Below are 7,287 nucleotides of genomic sequence, written 5' to 3'. Positions count from 1 at the left end.
CAGCAGAGTGGCCACTGCACTCCAGTCTGGGCGACAGAGTGAGACTCCAACTCAAAAAAAAAAAAAAAAATATATATATATGTATGTTTGTATATAATCTTTGTATACATCTATACAGATATGTATGTATAAACATAAATAGCAGCACAGGGAATTAAATCCAGGGAGTTGGTTGTGCAGTCAGGGGAGCGGAGGGCCCTGCGGAGAAGATGGTGAACCCAGAGCTCAGGCCAGGGCCATCCTGTGGGAGCCAGGCCCACAGCAGGGGTTGGCATGTGGCCGCCTTTGGTGGGCATGGGAGATGCAGTCTGAGGTGGCAGGGGAGAGGAGTATTCCTCTGGCCACTCCCCCACCCACCCGCCTCCACTCTTCCCCTGCCTCTCCATTGGTCAGGAGCCACTAGCAGTGGCCTGGGAAACTTTGCAGAACCAGGGGAGGGTGGCCCCATCCCAGCCTTGTCATGACTGCCATGGCTCTGGGGGTGTGAAGGTCAGAGACAACCCTGAAGGGGGATGGAGAGCCCCACATGCCATGAGCTTCTGTGCTTGCGGCTGCAGCCATGCCAGAACCTGTCTGTGGTGGAGGGGAGGCACCTGCAGGAGTGGGTCAGGGGTCAGGGAAGGGGCATTGGGGAGGCAGCTCTTTTTTCCAAATTGAATTTATTGCTGAAACTGCCTCTGAAAATGGCAGAACTTCTGTTCCATAATGTGAAAGCAATTACATATTCCTTGTAAAATAGTAACAGCTACAGGAATCGAAGGTGGGGGCAAGGAGCCCGGGCTCCCATCAGGCAGCTGAGGGTTGTGTGGTGTAGGGCACAGGCCCTCGTGCTCCCGGCACTCGTGTTCTCAGGGGACACCAGGGCTGGCGGTCAGGCCTGGCCCTTGGTCGGTGCTCAGTGAATGATCTCTGCTGTCACTGTCATCGATGCCTATAACCTTTCACCCAGGCGCAGCCACTTTGGATTGTTCAGGCAGTCTCGTTTTTTGTTGTTTTTTTGTTTGTTTTTTGAGTGGAAGTCTCACTTTGTCGCCCAGGCTGGAGTGCAGTGGCGTGCTTACAGCTACCACAGCCTCAACTTGCTGGGCTCAAGCGATCCTTCCGCCCCAGCCTTCCAAGTAACTGGAACTACAGGTGCACACCACCAGACCTGGCTAATGTTTTTGGTTTATTGTAGAGATGAGATCTTGCCAAGTTGTCCAGACTGGTCTTGAACCCGTGGGCTCAGGCAGTCCTCTCACCTTGACCTCCCAAAGTGCTAGGATTATAGTCATGAACCATAACCTCTTTTTTTTTTTTTTTAGAGACAGGATCTCTCTATGTCATGGAGTGCCATGGTACAATCACAGCTCACTGTAGCCTCGAACTCATGACTTAAGCCATCCTTCTGCCTCAGCCTCCCGTGTAGCTGGAGCTATAGGTGTGCACAACCATGCCCAAGTAGCTGGAACTATAGGTACACCCCACTATACCCAGCAAATTTTTTTCAGTTTTTTGTAGAGATGGGGTCTTACTGTGTTGCCCAGGCTGGTCTCGAACTCCTGGGCTCAAGCAATCCTCCTGCTTCAGCCTCCCAAAGTGAGCCACCATGCCAGTCTCATGTTTCAATTTGGTTATTTGTCTTGTATTACTGAGTTGCAAGGTTTTAATCAGATACGTGGTTTGTGGACATTTTTTCTTATTCTGTGGGTTGTCTTCTCACTTTATTGACAGTACCCTTTGAAGCACAAGTGTTTTGAGGTTGAGCGTGTCTGGTTTTTTCCTTTTGCTGAGTGGCATCTGATTTCATGTTGCAAACCCTTGCCCATTTCCAGGTCACCTTATAGGACCGCAGGGTTCTACCAGAGCTGCGAGGTTCTGCCAGCCACACAGAGTGGGGCCTGGCCTGCTTGGAGCCAAGCACAGTGGTTCGTGGACCTGGGATACCGTGGGCCTAGAGTCAAGTTCTGCGTCAGGCTCTTGCTGGCAACCCTGGCCGCTTAAGCTCCTTAAGCTTCCTCTGTGAAATGGGTTCACAGTAGTCACTGGCACAGAGTGATGCTGTAAGACCGAGGCTGAGGTCCTTGCTCCAGGACCCACTCCATGAGTGGCTGCCATCTCCCTCATGACCGTCCCCCTCTGAACTCTCTTGCTACTTCTCCCCAGCGGCCTCGGGCATGAATTGGCCCTTGTCTCCTCCCCAGAGTCTAATTACGTGTAGGTGCAGTCCTAGCAGCCTCCCATGACTCGCCCTCGGCCCTTGCCCAGAAGATCCTGGAGTGGGAGGAGCTGGGTCCCTTCTTCCACACCCCATCCTGGAGCCCTGAGGGCTATAATGAACTCACTGGGTCCAAGGGACCTGCACCCTCATTGGAGGGCAGGCCCGGGACAACCTTCACACCCTGCCACCCACCAGCTGCTTCCAGTGCTCTCCTGCCACTGCATCCTCCCCAGACAGCTGTCTCTTCACTGCCTGGCCTTGGCACCAAGTGTCACAGTGCTGGAGCCCTCACCTTGTATCCCAGCTATACAGTGACAGCTGTTCCCTGTCCCTGGCACCAGGGTTCACAGCGATTACTGTGAACCCATTTCACAGAGGAAACTTAAGGAGCTTAAGTAGCCAGTGTTCCCTGTCCCTGGCACTCAGGAGGTAGTGCCATCGTTACCACCATTCTGCAGGAGAGAGCTCGCCGCCCTGTCCTTGGCTTCCCCAGCCCGTGCAGCTAACTGGCACCTGGATTCCAAGCCAACTCTCTGAGCTTTGAACTGCTCCCTTACTGTAATTATCACAGTAACTCTTTTTTTGGAGGGGGAGTCAGAGTCTCACTCTGTCGCCCAGGCTGAAGTGCAGTGGCACACTCCCGGCCTCCGCAGCCTTGACCTGCTGGGCTCTGGCGATCCTTCCGCCTTAGCCTTCCAAGTAGCTGGAACTACAGGCACATGCTATCACGCCCAGCTTATTTTTTTATTTATTGTAGAGACGAAGTCTCACCAAGTTGCCCAGACTAGCCTCGAACCCTTTGGACTCAGGCAGTCTTCTCACCTTGGCCTCCCAAAGTGCTGGGATTATAGCCTCTGTGCCCAGCCATAATTACAGTAATTCATATGAGGTAGTGCCTAATCGATGGCCACTGTGGGCCAGTCTCCTGGTAGGTGCTTTGCACACTTTCTTTTTCTGTTGTTGTTGAGTTGGAGTCTCACTCTGTCACCCAGACTGGAGTGCAGTGGCTGCTCCCGGCCACTGCAGCCTCGACCTGCTGGGCTCCAGCGATCCTTCCGCCTCAGCCTTCCAAGTAGCTGGAACTACAGGCGCGTGCTACCATGCCTGGTTAATTTTTTGATTTATTGTAGAGATGAGGTCTCGCCAAGTTGCCCAGGCGGCTCTCGAACACGTGGGCTCAGGCAATCTATTCACCTCAGCCTCCCAAGGCACGGGATTACAGGCTGAGCCACTAAACCCGGCTCACACTTTCTTTTTTAAGTTTTCCTGAGACCCTAGGAAGCAGGTGGTCTTATCTCTGTTGACAGAGAAAAACTGAGGCTGAGAATGGGGACATCATTTGCCTGAGACCATGGAGTTTGGAGCTGATGGTGCCAAGATCTGAACCCAAGTGTGCATGGCTCTAGAGCAATGCTGTTCATTGGAAAGCCACATGGTGCATGTAAATGAAAAGAGGCGGAGTGTGGTGACTTATGCCTGTAATCTGCACTTTGGGAGGCCAAGGTGAGAGGAATGCTTGAGGCCAGGAGTTTGAGCCCAGCCTGGGCAACATAGTGACACCCTGTCTCAACAGTCACAACAACAAAAATGAGCTGGGTGTGGTGGTGCACACCTGTAGTCCCAGCTACTCAGAAGGCTGAGGCAGGAGGTTCACTTGAGCTTAGAAGTTTGAGGCTCCAATGAGCCATGATCGTGCCACTGAACTCCAGCCTGGGCAACAAAGTGAGACCCTATTTCAAAAAGAAGCAAGCAAGCAAAAAAATAAAAAAGAGATGGGCAGAATTAATTTTAATATGTAGTTGGCCCTTGAACAACATGAATTTGAGCTGCATGGATCCACTTACACATGGATTTCTTTTTCCATTAAATATTTTGAAAACTTTTCTGGAGATTTGCAAAAATGCAGGCTGAGTACGGTGACTCATGCCCATAATCCCAGCACTTTGGAAGGTCCAGATGGGAGGATCCCTTAAGCCCAGGAGTTCAAGACCAGCCCTGGGCAACATAGTGAGACCCCCTCTTTACAAAAAAAAATTTTTAAATTAACCAACCATGGTGGCACACACCTGTAGTTCCAGCTACTCAGAAGTCTGAAATGAGAACATTGCTTAAGCCCAGGAGCTGGAGGCTTGTGGTGAGCCGTGATCGTGCCACTGCACTCCAGCCTGGGTGACAGAGTGAGACCTCGACCCCCCCCCCAAAAAAAAGTCATCAAGCACAGTGCCTCAGGTCTGAAATCCCAGCACTTTGGGAGGTGGAGGTGAGAGGATTGCCTGAACCCAGGAGTTTGAGACCAATATGGGCAACATGGTAAGACCTCATGTCTACAACATACCAAAAAAATTAGCCAGGTGTGGTAGTGCGTGCCTGTTGTTTCAGCCACTTAGATGGCTGAAGTGGAAGGATCGAGGCTGCAGTGGCTGTGAGTGTGCCATTGTACTCCAGCCTGGGTGATAGAGTGAGACCCTGACTCAAAAAAAAAAAAAAAAGTCACAATAACAAGAAGCAGCTTCTAGCAATCAAGAGGCAGCAGAAAAGTTTCCTGACCTTTTAATGCAGATGAAAGTGCCCTATTCTGGAAAAAGAAAAGAAATGCTAGAAAGGACATTTATTAGTAAGGAAGAAAAGTGGGCACCAGGAGTTAAGTCAGGAAGGGATAAGCTAACTACTGTTTTGTATAAACACAGTTGGGATTATGATCAGGACTGTTCTTGTCTATAAAGCTGCTAACCCCTGAGCTTGAAGGGAAAAGATAAACACCAGCTGCCAGTCTTTTGGTTGGACAAGAAGGCAGAGACAGCGAGAGCCTTTTTTCTGGATTGGTTCTACTGATACTTTGTCCCTGAAGTCAAGAAGTACCTTACCAGTGAGGGACTGCCATTCATTTATGTATGTGTTTGTTTTACTTATTTATTTACTTTTGAGTCAGGGTCTCTATTGAACAGACTGGAGTGCAGTGGCACAATTATGGCTCACTGCAGCCTCAACCTCCTGAGCTCAGATGATCCTCCTGCCTCAGCCTCCCAAGTAACCAGTACTACAGGCACTCACCACCACACCCAGATAATTTTTTCGGATTTTTTGTGTAGAGGTGAGATCTTGCTATGTTGCCTAGACTGGTCTCGAGCCTCTGTGCTCAAGCAATCCTGTTGCCTCAGCCTTCCAAAGTGCTGGGATTATATGTGTGAGCCACTGCACCTGGACCCTATTTATTTACTTTAGAAAAGAGATCTGGAGCTGGACTTGGTGGCTCAGCCTGTAATCCCGTGCCTTTGGGAGGCTGAAGTGAGTGGATTGCCTGAGCTCGCGGGTTCGAGACCCGCCTGGGCAGTGAGACCTCATTTCTACAATAAATAAAAAAATCAGCCAGGTGTGGCAGCGCATGCCTGTAATTCTGGCTACTTGGAAGGCTGAGGCGGAAGGATCGCCAGAGCCCAGCAGGTCGAGGCTGCGGTGGCCAGGAGCGGCCACTGCACTCCAGTCTGGGCAACAGAGTGAGACTCCAACTCAAAAAAAAAAGAAAAGAGATCTGGGGCAACCCCTTCAGGTCCCCTCCCACTGTAGGAACTTTTCTGTCCTCTCAATAAATCCTGGGTTTTTTTTAAAAAAAAAAAAAAAAAGAAAAGAAAGAAAAGAGGTCTGGCTTTGTTGCCCAGACTGGCCTCTTGAACTCCAGGGCTCAAACAATCTATCATCTCCCAAATAGCCAGAATTATGGACAGAAGCCACCGTGGGCAGTAGGACTGCCTTTAAATTTCTTTTTTTTGAGTTGGCGTGTCACTCTGTCACCCAGACTGGTGGCCGGGAACGTGCCACCACAGCCTCGACCTGCTGGGCTCCAGTGATCCTTCAACCTCAGCCTTCCAAGTAGCCAGAACTACAGGCGCGCACTACCATGCCCAGCTAATTTTTGATTTATTGTAGAGATGAGGTCTCACTAAGTTGCCCACGCGAATCTCAAACCTGCGGACGCAGGTAATCCACTCACCTTGGCCTCCCAAAGCACTGGGATTACAGGCTGAGCCACCAAGTTCTTTTGATATTGAACAACGCTCCTGGCTGATCACAACCCTGTGAATTTACCAGGTTGGAACAAGTTGTCAAAATGCTCTACTTGCCCCTAAACATGATGTCTCTAATTCAACCTCTAGATCAGGGTGTCATAAGGACCTTTAAGTCTCATAACACTTGGTACCCTATGGAGAGGGTTGTCAGTGCTATGGAAGAACGCCCTAACAACATCATGAAAGTCTGGACGGATGCCATCACTGGAAATACCACCGTAGTTAAAGAAAAAGCCTTGAAAGCCATCAAGCCCAAAACAATCAATTACTGCTGGAAGAAACTGTGTCCAGCTGTTGTGCATGTCTTCACAGGATTTACCGCAGCGCCAATCAAGGAAATCAAGACGAGATTATGTATATGGCAAAAAAAGTTGGGGTGGGCCAGGTGCAGTAGTTCATGCCTGTAATCCCAGCACTTCAAGGTGGTAGTCCCCAACCTTTCTAGCATCAGGGACCGATTCTGTGGAAGACAATTTTTCCACAGACTGAAGGGAGGGCAGGGTTATGCAGTCTCATCTCACTGCTATTGTTAGTCTGTATTTGCAGCCGCTCCCCAGCACTAGCATGGCTGTCTCAGCTCTGCCTCATACCACGAGACAATAGATTCTTATAAGGAGCACGCAACCTCGATCCCTTGCATGCATAGTTCACAGTAGGGTTCTGGCTCCTATGAGAATCGAATGCCGCCACTGATCTGACGGGAGGCAGAGCTCAGGCGGTCATGCGAGCAACAGGGGCAGCTGTAAATACAGATGTGGCTTCAATGCTTGCCCGCCGCTCACCTGCTGTACGGCCCAGTTCCTAACAGGCCTCAGACTGCTAGGTCATGGCCTGGGGTTTGGGGACCCCTGCTTTAAGAGACCAAGATGGGGCCGGGCTCAGTGGTTTAGCCTGTAATCCCAGCGCTTTGGGAGGCCAAGGTGAGTGGATTGCCTGAGCCCGCGGATTCGAGACCCGCCTGGGCAATTTGGCGAGACCTCATCTATACAATAAATCAAAAAATTAGCTGGGCGTGGTAGCAGG

This window comes from Carlito syrichta, unplaced genomic scaffold (genome assembly GCF_000164805.1).
Source record: "Carlito syrichta isolate Samal-C Ts95f unplaced genomic scaffold, Tarsius_syrichta-2.0.1 Scaffold135753, whole genome shotgun sequence".
Lineage (NCBI taxonomy): Eukaryota > Metazoa > Chordata > Mammalia > Primates > Tarsiidae > Carlito > Carlito syrichta.
This window is presented reverse-complemented; position numbering follows the sequence as displayed.